Source organism: Patagioenas fasciata, chromosome 3, assembly GCF_037038585.1.
Source record: "Patagioenas fasciata isolate bPatFas1 chromosome 3, bPatFas1.hap1, whole genome shotgun sequence".
Classification (NCBI taxonomy): Eukaryota; Metazoa; Chordata; class Aves; order Columbiformes; family Columbidae; genus Patagioenas; species Patagioenas fasciata.
Window position 1 is genome coordinate 9,174,275 of NC_092522.1, and position 15,978 is coordinate 9,190,252.

The 15,978-nt window shown below is 43.1% G+C and overlaps 1 long non-coding RNA gene across 1 annotated transcript in view; it reads right to left on the minus strand.

The window, feature by feature from the left end:
• Positions 1-15,978, minus strand: part of LOC139827500 (uncharacterized) — a 326,600-nt gene that overhangs the window by 89,983 nt on the left and 220,639 nt on the right. The gene's annotated exons all lie outside the window — the stretch shown is intronic.

The window sequence follows — 15,978 nt, forward strand, 5'->3', positions numbered from 1 at the left end:
GAATTGTTTTGTTACCCCCAAACAATCGAGAAGCTCGTACGCGAAATGTACATGCAAGTACATCTGCTCTCACTTAAATCCCACACATTTATGCTACCCTAACTGAAGACACTGTAGTCAACTCTCATAGCCAGCCATGAAGATGATTTGCAGAATAATCTAAATACTGCTGTGCAAGGAAAAGCTTGATCAATAGGCCCCATAACTTAGAAGGTAAGAATTTATGTTACTTTAATGGTATGTCCAAGAACATTAAGACCAACCAAAGTCTACCCAGATGGCCACATTTCCCAGGACCCTGGTTTTCTTTGGGTCATCACAAGCATGACTTCCACCAAACTCAATGCCCAAGACTCACAGCAATAAGAAAAGGATTATTTAAGCATTTTTTCCCCCTTGCTTTTTCTTTTTTTTACCATATTCACATAAACTTGTCACCCATTTGCATATATTTGAACAGTCTGCCTGACTATAAGGCATCTGCACTTTTATGTTCATTTCCCTGACATCTGGGATGCTATAAATTCAATGCTTGCCTTATTTTTTTATTCTTCCCTCTCCCCCTCTCTCCCAAAGAAGTATTGGTAGTAGCACAGATCAATTTGGTCACATTCAGGTCCAAACTCACTGGATATTTCCACACTTGAACGACTTACACCAGAACAAAAAGTTAGCGAGAGTGCTGGAAGAAACACCAGTGGTATCTCTGTAAGGAAAGAAGAGTTACCATTCCACTGCAACAAGATCCAAAGGAAAACACTAACACCACAAGAGCTTAGATAAATGGTTAAAGTTGTCTCAGGGCAGTCTGGGGCTGGTGTGACCAGCTCTTCTGCGCAAGCAGGAGTTGGTACCAGCACCCCAGGGAAAAATGTGACTCAGGGCAGCTCTGGGCTGAGCAACACAGCAACTCATAGAATCATTTTGGTTGGAAGAGACCCTCAAGACCATCAAGTCCAACCATAACCTGAATCTGGCACTAAACCACGTTCCTAAAAGCCTCATCTACACATCTTTTAAACACCTCCAGGGATGGTGACTCCACCACTTCCCTGGGCAGCCTGTTCCAATGCCTGACAACCCTTTCCACGAATAAATGTTTCCTAATATCCAATCTAAACCTCCCCTGGTGCAACTTGAGGCCATTTCCTCTCATTCTATCGCTTGTTATTTGGGAGAAGAGACCAACCCCCTCCATGCTACAACCTCCTTTCAGGCAGTTGCAGACAGCGATAAGGTCTCCCCTCAGCCTCCTTTTCTCCAGGCTGAACAGCTCCAGGTCCCTCAGCTGCTCCTCATCAGACTTGTGCTACAGACATCCTCCCTCCATCGCCCCCCGTGGACTTCTGGACAGGTAAGGGCCCTGCATTAAAACACGTGACAGTGAGGGCACCGCACAGAGCACAAAAGCTGTGTGCATTTGTCTGATGGGAACATTTGGAGCAGCCGAGCACCCAAAATGGATACACAAGAACCACTTTCCAAACCTCCAAGGTATTGCAACACAAAATGCAAACGTACAATTAAGTTTTGCAAATCTGGCCAGACACCAAAGGCTTTGGAAGTTGGCTGAACATAAAGTTCCCTGATTCTTCCCCTGACTCTCAGCTTTCCCTGCAGACTGAATCAAAAAGTACAGATAATACTAGGCTGCTCATGCTTCTGTTGCCCATACACTGATACATTTTTCTTGCTCCGTTGGGACAGATGAAATAAGAGAAATGAAAACAGGGCCAGTCTGGTGTCTGTTGAGGGATTGTCTCTTACTAACCAAGAAATGGCAAAATCCTCCTAAAGGTTCTTTGGGGAATATTCATTTTGTCCTGCGCTTTTACTGTAATTGTATTAATCCAATAGATTTGCTAAGCAGTAAAGCGTTAACTGGCATGTCGGAGGAATGCCTATTGGGTAATGTGTCTGCATGGGAAGAGGACCGAAAATGCAGTTTACATAAGGGTGTGGACCATATGTGACAAAGAATACATTATAGTATATGTTTCCTTCATGGTAAAATATGATGAGGTAATGGGGAGCAGGGTTAAAAGCTGAAGAGTCTACATTTATGCGTCAAGTTCAAGGGGTTGTTTTAATTTCTAGACCCGATCAATGATGACAAACTTCAGCTCTGCTTCTGTACGTGCTTTGATAGCTTGGGAGAGGTAAGTACCACGCGTCCTGGTAGCACACATTTCTGTGCTGGATTGCCTTTATCCTCCTGAACTGGCATTTTGAGCGGAAAGCGTGGTGCCAAGCGTGACAGAAAAGGGAAAAGAGTGAAGTTAAACTGTGTGGCATTGACCTTATTTAAGAGCTGGGGGGTTAAATCAAACCTGCAGCTATTTTGCCTGTCACTCACCTACCCCTTCCTCCATCTAAGAAATCACTAATTGGATCCGATGATTGCCTTTACAAGCTGCAGGGCGCATCGGGGGAACGCTTTACCAGTTTCATTTTCTCTCCTACCGACTTACGCTATCCGCAGCCTCCAGGATCACACGGGATACAAGAGCCCACAGCTTTTTCTCTCTCTCTTTTTTCTGCTGTTGTTGGCTGCTCGCACTGCTAGGGCTCAAGTGCTGTCAGCAGAAGCTTTGCAGCGGATGCACGGGGAACCTGCCTAACGTGTTACGAACTGACACGATTCCAGCAGTAGCCAGTGGTCTCACATAATGCAGTTATTTTTTCCAGGCCTGTTTTCTTCTTCCAGCTGAGTTCCCAAAAGGCAGCAATGCTTTAATGGACCCACACAGTGAAAAAATGAGCAACAGCAGCATCCAAAAGGCTTTTGTTCATTATTGCATCCAGCCTTCTGGAGCGCTCAGACGAACTGGAGGGCAAGCTTGGCTTAACATTTCCCGACTAAAGTACTGAGAGCGCCTGACTCCGAGATTTCACATGACAGAGCCACCCCGCTTTCCACTATGTTTCTTAGAGCCTAATGAGAAACCAGCATAGCAAGATATGAGAGGTTTCTCAGATACCTGCCCCCTCCTCTCCATCCCTTTGTCTGAGGACACCTGGTCACCTCCAGAGATGAGAAAACACATCTCTAGACCACCACACATACAAGGGCTTTTGTAAAGCATGAGGAAAATTTGAGGAGATAATCCAGGGCTCAGGACTGTGGGGATTTTTTAAGCAACCTACAAAAAACTTAATTTTCAGTAGGATCTAAGCTTTCGACTCCAGAAATCTCCGTCAAGTTTTCAAATCCATGTCAAACAGAATAACGGTAAGAAATTCACACCACCTACAGAGCTCTGGCTATAGCACAGCCAGCAAAGCCTTGTCCATGCCAGATACAAGAGGTAACCTGAGGCACGGCCAAGGCAGAGCTTGCTCGATCCACACGAAGCCTCGTCGAATGCAAAGCAGTGAAGATGCCAAAGGTTCAGACTGGCACAGCTCTGCTGAAAGGCCACCCATCCCATGCCTCTTTCCTTCTCACCATAAAAACAATGCTGGAAAAATGTCCCTTAATTCCTCTGAGGCTCCGTACACACAATTACCTACACACCACGCGTACAATCTCTCTCCCGCGTCGTCCCTTCTGCCTCCTCCAGCTATGGCATAAAGCTCCAGATGAGCAGTTTCAATTACTCGAACAATGATCTTGGAAGTAAAATATTTCCCTCCTTGCCACAAATCTTCATAAGTAGCGAAATAAACACCACAATGTGCCTTCTTCCAACAGCTGGAAAATTATGGTCTGACTGAAATGACATCATTCTGTTTTCCTATGGAATTTCTGTGCTGTGAGATTTCAGGGAGAAACTGTCTGGTGGCTTGAGGTGGGGTGGGAGACAGCGTCGTGGTGAAACGGGCAAACAAAAAAAGGTGAAACTGTCTTAAATAGGCCTTACTGCAAAACAAATGTTTACACAAAAATGGAAAGATCCCTTAAAAACAGAGCAGACAGGCTGTTCTCTGGCTTACAGCCATTCCTCAGTTCCAGCCTTCAGCAGCCCTGCCCTAGCTCTAACGTACCAAATTATGTTTCTCAACATCTTATATTGTTCTTCCCCTCTGTCTTATTACATCACTGAAAAAAAAAGATATATAGAAGATATACCCCAGTGAGGAAATACCTCCGTCAGAGTAATATTGCAGTTCTATCAGCTTTTCAAAGGAGACAGCACTAAATCTACACCCTTAATTACATGCTTGGTTGTGGATGTCATCAGAAGGCGTGTGACCACGCTGGGTACACTGCAATCCCCTTTATTGCACAGAGGGCACGTGGAAAAGAAAGGTTTGGTCCTAGCAAGTTACAGTCAAGTCCCTGAACGTGACTCAACCAGAAAAAAACAGACTGCAAAATGTTTGACGGTAACAGAGTCAAAAACTGAATTGGGCCAGTTGGTGAGAAGACGCGCAACTGCCAACTTCTATCAAGAACTGGCAAGTTCAGTTTTTCATTGTCACGGTATTTAGAACCGTAAGCTTCAGCTGATTTCTACGCTCAGCCTTGGTTAACACTGTGCAAAGCAAAAAAACCCCAAATATACACTTTTTTTTCCTGATTTGCTTTTCAATTCCTTACCAAGCACAGCAAGACAGGCCCCGGTATCATTAAAGGTTTGTTCACCTTCATGGAAAGTTTCTCAAGCACAATTCACAGGACTTCTGAGGTGCAATTCAGTAGTGCAGTTTGGCACTCCATAGTTGGACAAAAAAAACCCCAACAAACCCGAAATTGAAACCAAAGAGAAATTCTGAATTGTCCTTGGTGATCACTGTTTTGCTATAAACTACTTACTACGCAGCTGTGGGAAACCACCAGTAGCACTTGTGCTGACTTCAGGCAGTAATCAGGCTGAACACGGGCATCAGAAATGCAAAAGAACATGTGAATAAGATAAGATAAATCATTGCTGAAAATTCTCTTCTGTTTGAACTCCTATAGAGGGCCTTGAAAAATCTTCCCAGTGCTCCCAAAACACCACAAACATCTTCAATAGCTCTGGTTTCTATACGCTTCCTCATACTTCTTCCCCCTGCCCCTCTTGATTTCTCCTGTTCTGTTGAGTAATTGTACAAACAACTCAGGATGGCGCAACTAAAACGTCAAGGTGCATGTTAAAACTTTCCCCAAACCAGAGGTAACACTCACTCACCTTGCAAAGTTTTTCTGCATTCTTTCTTAGTTATGCAAATGTGTGAACATCATATATTCAAAACCTGAAATTCCATATTTCATTTGTTAACTTTTCTTGCTGTTCTTATTTATAAGCAATTCCACCAAATTATTAACTGTCAATTGCTGTATTCAGTGGGGTCAAGAAGAAAGAGCAATGAAGGGCTATCTTTGATTCTTCAGCAATGAAGAACAAAATTGATATATAAACGTGCATATCACTTTAATGTACCCAGCCCTATATATAAACATAATTTTGTGTGATTTATATCCCTAATTAGATTCCCATGGCAACATTCTTCAGCTAACAATGTGTATCATAATCACCTTTTCTTCATACAAATGATTTCCTCAACTTTGCATGCATAACTTAGCAGCTTTTATTTTTAAAACTCACGTTAACGGTTTCTCTCTGGTTACCAGTAGGGGTGCTATGATAGGAAACTAATTTGCTGTAAAAATTACTCATTTGTCAAATAAGCATTAAAATAATTGTTCCCCTTTTGACTGTTACCCTGCTGTTTCCAGTCATTTTCAAAAACTAAATTATTTACTCATTTGAAAGTTCAGATGTGCATATTTTAATTGATATTCCCTCGTAGGACTCATATTGTTAATGACAATAATTAACCCGGAATGGCTGCTAAATAATTATCCTGAAAAGATACAAAGTATTTGTGCAGAAAGTAAAATCAGCACTTGAGAAACCATCAAAACACACAACTTTGCTGTTTTATGGCAAAGCATAGTAATAGTTCATAATCAAATTAAGGATGAAAAGGAAAAAATGTAGATTACATGCTTTGATGCAGAATACTTTATGTTTCCAATATAGTATGGTATTCTAGCTAACAATGAGTACTCAGTCATTTTAATAAATCCCTAGTATTGCTATTCCAGATAGTAATATAAAGTATTCTCATGAAGTCAGTGCAGTTAGGAACGTGGTAAACTATCCATTAATAATATTTCTCTGCCATCTATCTATTGCATTTCATTCCAAGGAATCAGACCCTTGTAATAACTTATAGTCCACAGAATTAATGCTGAAGGTTTTCTTCTGGCGAGTGCTGTCGATTCCAACGATGACGGCTTAAAGTGATTCAGACCCAGCGTCTTTCTCTGGACACATCGCAGGCCAGATGCATTACTGACCTATTGCTTGTGTAACCATTTACACCAGCACAAAACCAACATTAGTTTTGATTTAGATCCTTTGCTTGTCGATAGCGCAAGTTACGGGTGAAGCGAGCTCTGTACGCTCTGCTAAATAAAGAGACAGGATGGGTTCGTCTACACGGGAAACAAGCTGAGTTAACTAAGGATGTGATTTTAATGGGGGTTTCTATATACAACTATATTAAGCCCATGTGGACTCACTCATTCAGAATTAAAATAGCCCTAATTCACTTTAATCTAATTCACTTCCAAAGACCACAGAGGGGTTTAAAGTTGTTTAATCTATTTGAACAGCTCATTTGAATCCACATGCCTGGGTGTCCCCACAGACACCCACACAGACAAACAAAAACCCTGTAAAGCAGTGGAGAGGTTAAGAGTATGTTGGCAGAAAGTTTTACTGCATGGCCTTTTGATGGAAAATTTGGTTTTCAGCTATATAGCCTCTTTGCAAAAGGTGTTGACATCAAGTGCTCCTAAATTTCAGCTGGAAACTAAAATCCCTTTCTAAAAGGAGCCTTGAAATGCTGCTTCAGTGCTCCTTGGTTGAACATCACATATCTTAGGGACATGGCTCTTAGGGACGTGGTTCAGTGCTAGATTTAGGTTAATGGTCGGACTCGGTGATCTTAACAGTCTCTTCCAAGCAAAATGACTCTATGACATCCCCACAGTCTGCAGTCTGAGCAGTTGGCCCAACACAGGGTCAGGGACAACCAGGGTGCCAGATAAACCCGGGTACATCAGACAACACATATTCTGACTCCAGAACAATTTTACTATTTTAGACCAAATCACTTTTGGCTTTTGATTTGTTATCAAAAAGTCAAGATTTTGACTTGGGGAGTAACACTCCCCCCCACCTTGTCTTCTCCCCCAGATCAGCCCCTACTTGTTGAAAAGGCTTTTCCAACCAGTAGAGCACCCCCAAACTGAATGCTTAGGTCATACTATCAATAAAATCAAACACTTGCCATCTATTTGGAGAACAGCCACCATATCATCTGTGTGCTAAGTTCTTCTAAGAATAAGGAGGCATCTGAAATCACAGTTTAAGAGGCATCAGCTCCTGACATCTTGCTCTTTGTTGAGGAGGCCTGAAGGAACAAGAGGGTCTGTTCTTGCAGGCCCAGGTGGGTGCTGGCAATGAGCTCTGTAGCTGTTACACCAGAGTGAAGGCTGGTCATATCTTCCTATTTCTGGAAAAGTGTTGGGTTTTGTAAAAGGAATCAGTTATCTACAGGTGTTTGTTTTGAAGACCTGAGAAGCAAGTAGATGGTCCCCCTCACAAGAATGTCATGGATGAACCATAGATGTGTTCCCAACCCTCACCACTTTTGAGTGCATTCGCTGTAAAGCTCCCCCTCTTACACTCAAAGGATTACGTGAGACTTTCAAAGCAAGCACATTTCTATTTTTTGCTGTAAAGGAAAGTAGAAAATTCTCCACTGCGTGAACTCCAAAGGTAAAAACAACATGCATTTTTTTAAAAAGTCTGGTGCTTTTGAAGAACTAATTCCTAATTTTTGAATGCTTTCAGTTAGTAAAATGCTTCTTTACAGCAATTTAAATACTCCTGGTCAGAGAATGTTAATATGCACGCATCTGTCTTATTCACTTAGATTGCCTCCACAATTCTTGTACGTTTTCACATGCACCTCTGGGGGTTTGCATGTGCAATCAGCAGCATTCAGAACTCAAGTGAAAGAACTCTGTGAAAGTCTGGCTCATTTAGAGCTACCTTCCACATCCGCTACATTACGTTTTGGATTTTGAAACTTAAGACGAATAGCCAACAGACAAAGCGCATATTTAGGAAAAGAAAAAACAACTTAATTTCTCAGCCTATTGCTATCTGAAAAATAAGTGCAAGCTATTACTGGCACCAGATGACTCCCAGTTTTCACTGGCCAGCAAAGCTGCATCTGCAATTTCAGTGAGATCAGTAAACAGTGTAGGTTAAGTAACTGGTTACCAATATTTTCCTTGAGCTACAAAACTTTCAGACAAACAACAACAACAACTGCGATCACAGTAACCTTCCAGAGGTTAACAACATGCAGGTGGTCAATTGGAATCAAATGCAAAACAGACGGCCGCAGCATTATAAACTGAAGATCTCAGTTCAGTTTGCTTCAGGAATTGGGTCTTCTTTTTAAAAGCCTCAATGATACAACACATAAATGTCAAAATGACAAAAATAAGGAAGTATGTCATAGACTAAGCATTTTAATGTCTTTTCTGGCTCACTTTTGCAGGCTGAACTGTCTGTGTTGACCACATTTGATGGCATCAATACTCAGAGTGGCTGTGTGCATGAGTTTTTAATAGCTGAAATAAATGGAGATGGTCCATCAGCTAACTGAACTGTGCTGGGGGCTTGTATTTTAAACCACTGGTATGATAAGTTTTATACTTCGTTTATGGTGCCACGTTGCTGAGCTCCACAGCTCTAAGCACTGGCAATCAGATATTGAACTGGAAACAGGTTCAAATCCAGCTAGTGATGGTATAAATTGTAATCAGAAAGGATTTTTCATATCCTTCCAGCCACCTTTTTTAGTCTCTCAATCTATGCCTAAGAAGGCGGACATACTTCAAACCACTGATGAGCACCCAGAAACCTATTTGGAAGGTCCCCCCAAATAAGCACAGATTAAAAAGCGACAGGAGCTGAGAACTCTCTCTTGCAAGATGTTTTCTCCAATGTCATTGAGAGGGGCTGGGAAGGCAATCTGTGTACATCCGCACTGACAGGGGACACTAAACAAAAGTTCCCAGGGTGGTTCCCAAATGCATTTAAGCTGAGCACCTGTGAAACGTAACATGAGTTTGGCCCACAGCGCATATAGCCCGGCAGAGAAGTCGTTACTGGAATGGAAACCAAAAACAGAGGAGAAGCACTGAAAAGTCCTTCATCCCACACCAAACTTTGTGTAGTCCAGCGCACAAAGCATCTGCTTTAAAAGCTTCTAGCAAAATGTTTTCCAAAGCCAAGGACTCCCTTGGGGGATCTCCCGCTCACTCACCAGCCCGAGCAGCACAGCTGCGAGCGAGCTGATGCCCAAACCCCACAGGCACACGGTAGCTGCCGCGAGGAGCGAGGGACACAAGCGGAAAATGCAGGACCGTGACTTGCCATGTGTATGGACACCAGCTGGCACTTGGACTCCATGGAAAAGCACCAGCAGTCCTGCAACTTGACACTACTCAGAGATCCACATTCGACTTGAGCGGCCGCCAGTAAATAAATACAAATCTGTTGTCAGGGTGTTTCACAATTACTAGTTCCTTAAAGCTCGTAATACCCATGCACTGATGAAGCAATAGCCCTCTAGGTACAATTGCTTCTCAGGCTGTAACTTCACCTCCCAATCTACGGCACTGCACCTTAACAGAGGGTAGGAGTCACAGGCGGCTCCAGCACCCTCGTGCACAGCAGGATGGAGCCAGCGAGGCCGGGGCACACGGCATGGAGACATCTTCCAGTGGCTGCTTTGAACAAGTCGGTGGAAACAGTGAGGTTACAGAGATCTGTCAAGTGTATCATCCCACTGTCATCTGCGTAAGATTCACATCCAGCGTGTTAAAACACAAAGATGTTCCTCAGTTGTGCATCTTATGAAAGACATGCCTACACCCTTCACAGAATCACAGGATGGTTGGGGTTGGAGGGGATCTCTGGAGATCAACCAGTCCAACCCACCTGCTAAAGCAGGTTCACCAGAGCAGATCACACAGGAATGTGTCCAGGTGGGTTTGAATGTCTCCAGAGAAGGAGACTCCACAGCCTCTCTGGGCAGCCTGTTCCAGGGCTCTGGCACCTCAAACTAAAGAAGTTTCTCCTCATATTCAGATGGAACCTCCTGTGCTTCAGTCTGTGCCCGTTGCCCCTCATCCTGTCATTGGGCACCACTGAAAAGAGTCTGGTCCCATCTTCCTGACACCCGCCCTTGAGATATTTATAAACATTGACAAGATCCCCTCTCAGCTTCTCTTCTCCAGGCTGAACAGCCCCAGCTATCTCAGCCTTTCCTCGTAAGAAAGACGCACCAGATCCCTCAGCATGTTCGTAGCTCTGTGCTGGACTCCCTCCAGTAATTCCTTGTCCTTCTTAAACTGGGGAGCCCAGAACTGGACACAGGACTCCAGATGTGGCCTCACCAGGGCAGAGGGGGACGATAACACAGACAATCCCTCCTTCGTGCCCCACACGGTCAGGTCCGTGTTGGTGCCAGGTCAGAGCCGCACACTCACACGTCCCCCAGACGCATCTTTCCCAGCCAGCCAGGCTGGGTGGCCAAACCTCGTCTGGGAACAGCTGAGCTCCAGCTGCAGCCTTTCCCTTACTGGTGGCACCAGTTGTTCCCTCTTCTTTTTTCTGCTCAGCCAAAAGTTTTCAGAAAACTTCTAGGAACTTCATTAACTCCAAAAAATCTGATTTAAATTGGCCAGTTCAGAAGTTATTAGGGAAAACAAACACACTAACAAGCTTTTAACGCACTCTGAGGTCTTCTACTTCAGTGAACACTTAGCCAAATGCTCTCAAAATTCTGAACCTCTTAAAACGTTTAAGTAGATTAGCCGATGCTGCAATGAATGCCCAGCATTATTGCTTTCTAAAAACACTTCTGTTGTCCTTGCCATTTATTTGCTCTGCATGCTTTTAATTTCAGCTGGAAAAAAACCAAACGAACCACAAGAACTGAGACAGTCCTCCAAAAATCACCTGTGTCTCACCTGGTGTAATGGAGCCTCAATTCCTTAATAATACGATCATTCTTTTACAAACAGCAACTTTGGCTTCAGCTCCAAGGCAAGAACATGTAGCAACGGACTATATGACGGAAAGGAGTATTTTTCAGCTTCTCCAGCCTCACCCTGCATTACCTGAGAGTGATACATTACAGAACTGAATGCCAGAAAAGTGCGTTTTAGAAGAAAAAGTATAGTGTTTCATAATTTGATTTAAATCAATTATACCATCTCTCACTGGAACGCTCATGAGCTTCAGAAATAAAAATATATAAACGAAACCAGCTGCTCGGGATACTCTTTCCTCGGGATAGATTTCACTTGAAGTCAATCAGCTTTCTTCTGCAGCGCATTATTGTCATGCAGCATCAGAGTGGAGAGCACACAGCACTGTATGAGTTATTGCAAGGTAACCAGTTATGGTTAAAAAAAATGCAGAAGATTAAAATTCCTTCCCACAATGGCTGGCTAAACTCTGAGGAATTAATTAATTCCTCTGGGGCTGACAGGGAAACTGAGGTAGTTATTGGCATCCCAGCAAAATCCATTAATTTATAGCTATTTACTACATCGCATAATCTTTCTGATTTGTCGCAGTCTGGATCCCCTCTGCGCCCAAGAGCACGGAGGTCTGCAGCGTTTGGGATGGGATGAACGATCACTGAAGAAGCACATGCAACCAAAGCTCCATGTTCTTTAATCTCCAAGTATAATGCATGTGTAGATTTTGGCATCACTCTTAAAATGATTGTTTGTAACTAAATACCATATCTCAGTGCTTAGATACCATGATGACTGATCTTTTCATAAATCAGAATAAATACACAGGGCAAAATCCTGGCTCTAGTGAACTCAACGGGAGCACTGCCAGGCACTTTAAGGGAGCCAGAGTTTCACACACAAGGTTTTCGGCAGCCCAAGCTGTCCAGTGCTGTGGTTGGTCTTTTCAGTACTTTCGACTCCATTTCTCATCCAGCATCTGCAGTAGCATTGTGCTGAGATGCAACTACACACTAAACGCCCAGCTAAAGCAAAGTAATACAAAAATATCCTCTGTTAAAATAAGGTATGATTCCAGATTCAGTTGACAAAAGTAACTCCTAACAAGCACATCCAAAAGGGGTCCAGGGAAACTGGGAAACTAGGCAGGTATGGACAGTGCCATGGGGTTGCTCTTTTTGCTTCATAGAGGAAGACAAACCTACTCTGAATCATCCTCTTTCACGTGAAGGGGCATCTGGAGGTAGAGATCATAGAATCACAGAACAGTTTGGGTTGGAAGGGACCTTCAAAGCTCATCCAGTCCAACCCCTGCCATGAGCAGGGACATCTTCACCAGATCAGGTTGCTCAGAGCCCTGTCCAGCCTGGCCTGGGATGTCTCCAGGGATGGGGCATCAACCACCTCTCTGGGCAACCTGGGACAGGGTTTCACCACCCTCATTCCAAAAAATTTCTTCCTCATGTCTGGCCTGAATCTCCGCTCCTTCAGTTTAAAACCATCACCCCTTGTCCTGTCACAACAGGCCCTGCTAAAAAGTCTGTCCCCATCTTTCTTATAGGCCCCATTTAAGCACTGAAAGGCTGCAATAAGGTCTCCCCGGAGCCTTCTCCAGGCTGAACAACCCCAGCTCTCTCAGCCTGTCCTCCCAGCAGAGCTGTTCCATTTCTGTGGCTCCTCTGGCCCCTCTCCAACAGGTCCATGTCTGTCCTGTGCTGAGGAACCAGAGCTGGACACAGGACTCCAGGTGGGTCTCACCAGAGCAGAGCAGAGGGGCAGAATCACCTCCCTCAACCTGCTGGACACGCTGCTTTTGGTGCCGCCTCTCTGACACATCTTTGTTCATCACCAGCACAGATGGGTGGCAAAACAGACAGCGTCTTCAGCTGCACCACACTCCTCCTTGTGCAAACCTGTTACTGTCACATTAGGAAACAAAACTTCAGGGGATACCCACATCCTCCGAGTTTGTGCATGTAGATTGCTCCTTTTGTTCCCTGTGGGATGAGCCAGACTCCCGCAGCGAGGGGAAGGGAGCGCTCCCGGCAGGTTTCTGCTCTGAAGCATCCCCAGGAGTCCTCCAGCACTCTCACAGGGAGCAAGTAAATACTGTCAAGCAGCAGCAGGCAGAGAAGGCAGAGGGCACTAAGCACCACCACCACAAGCTCTCACTTTTTATTTTTTAGGGTTCACATTAATTTTAGGGTTAATTTTGAAGACACGCAGAGACAAAACCAAGGAAAACTCCACTTCTCCCCCTTTTTTCAAGCTTGCCTTGAAGAACCAATTTTCTGACATGGCTAGTTGTGTATTTTCTCTTACCATATTATCCAAGCGTCTTATATTCCTCTCTAGACCTACACATGTGAGTTTCCTTCAGAGTAAGCAAATACCTCATTTTACAGCTAAAGTACCTGAAAATAGGTGATTTTCACAGCTACTGTGTATTTAACTTTCACTGACTCCAATAATTCTGGGTGGATATCAAATGCAATAATAAGAGAGGTAAGTGACATAACGACTTATTCACTAACAGGCTAACAAACTCTGTTTGCATTAATATACTTAAAGACTTGTATTCCTAAGTAGTCAATACCAGAAGTGTGTTTGTATAAGATTCACAATGTCAGATTAAAATGTGTGACAGGACAGCGCTTTCTGTAATGATAATAAAAACTAAAATGAAGATACAAATCCAAATATTCTGCTGAATGAAGAGAGAAACTGAGGAGGGAACATCAAAAGACAGAACGAAAGAGGGAAAAGGAGCAAACGGTCTCTTTATCAAGAGAAAAATGTTAAAAGGGCGATTCTCTTCCTCTGCCTGAAAAGACTGAAAATTCAGATCCTATTACTAAAACATTCAAGCTAATCAGTAATAAACAGAATTATTTTGCACAGGAACAGATTATTACTACAAGTCCTGACGGAAGAACAAGAACTTTTTTAAGGACTTAAACATGTGATGAATTGCAGGACAAGTGTAAATAGGTGAAATCTTAGCACCAGGAAACAAGTCACTCGTGAGCAGATTACTTGATGGGTTCCTGTTCTTTGGCACATTCACCTGACGTCCCATATGGCACAGAGACCTCAGCATCCCTCACTATTCAAAAATCTTATAAAAAGGGCTTAAAGCAAAATCAGTCAAGGAAGCAGGTGTTGCAGTGTATTTTAAGCAACATTTTCTACAATTAAAAATGCAAGTGTGAGGTTGATCCCCCAACAACAACATCAGAGAGAGAGGATGGGAAGGTTTTAATCTCTGAAGGGTGATTCTCCTGAAATGCACATCTGACCTCCTAACCCCTGTAAGGCAAGGCAGGGCTGAATTAAGGTGGAAAGAGGGTTCCAAGAAACAATTTTCAGGTTTTTAAAAACAAAGACAATAGTCAAATATGTCTTGGAAACTACCTTAAATTTGACTGCAGGGATCTACAAACTCTGTTTTTAAAACAACACTTTCAACAGCTGGGAACACTGCCCCATCCAAAGCACATACCCCCTCCCCGCAAGTAATCTCTGGATAGATGTCAATCTCTCCCTCCAAAATCCCATCTTATTCCAAATTCCAGCAATGGACATTTCATCTTTCACAGTACCTACATTAAATATCCCACTGGCTTGATTGAGCTGTGAGCTGTCTTTTAGAAGACACCCTTCCTCTCAGGGGTGGAGACAGTATTCATGGACCACATTGTAGTAGATGACAGGCTCTGAAAATATTGTATATCCTTAGAAAACACCAGCAGAGGACAGGGGAATATGGTCAAGACCAACATGCAGAGGAATAACCACTACCAAAACAACCACATGGATTTCATGTCCCGTCAGTTTCCTTAGGTCTAACATGAGATACTGAACTTCTATTTCTTCTGGTCTAGGAATAACAAGAATTAAGTTTTCACCTATTTTGCCAAGGACCTGCAAGGCTGTTTATCTGACTGTAAAAGCAACCCCCTTCTCCTTCATAAGACAGAGCACTATAGAAATTAAATAAGATCAAGAATGTTTTCAGCATGTCTCTTAAAAACATACTGCAGGAGTAACAGGTGAAGATCAGCCATATTAGCCATAAATGAAGTCACATTGATAGGACTACTCTCTTGTTTTACCAAAAAAGGGACTAAAGCTGATGTTTAAGGCTGACCTGGGACATATTAGCAAAGCCACAAAAAAAAACAACAGAGATGTAAGAAACCTGTATTCTCTCACTTCTTTTTTTTAATTTTTTTTTTTTATTTTCTCTTTTCTAGTCTCCAAGATACAGAGAAGCAGATGCACTCCTCTGAATACCACGCTTCAGCATTCACCAACCACCATAGAAAACTGCACAAAACATTTCTTGTGCCCTCAGGAAGCTGATGAAACTTGAAAAGAGAAAAAGCACACAACTTTATTGAGGTCGGCGCAAGCCCAGAGACTTGCAAGTTGCATGTCACTGTTAATCAAAGTGACTGTGCCAAGATGATTAGAATACCCACAAAGCCAAGCCAATCAAGCAGCTAACTGAGGGAGACCACAGAGCAGATAGCAAATACCACTGGAGTTGTACATTGTCTCAAAAGATTATCACTGCAGTTGTTCAAACTCTTGTGACCAACAAGGGATTCCAGTGACTCATTGCTATTGTGTTTCTGCAGCTCAACATTATGTCCCATGCATATTCTGGAGCTCCATAGCACCACATGTGTATAACAATGTGCCGCACTTAATAAAATATCTTTGCGGTAAAAGAAGTACCAAAAGAATTTGCACAATAGCAGAATGCCAACCAAGCACTGGACTGCATTAGAACAACTCATTGGGTGCCAATCCAAAACAGCATCTGCCATGGCCCCAGGAAGTTGCTTTAAAAAAAAAATAAAATAAAATAAAACAAGATATTTTTTTGAAAGATCACAGCT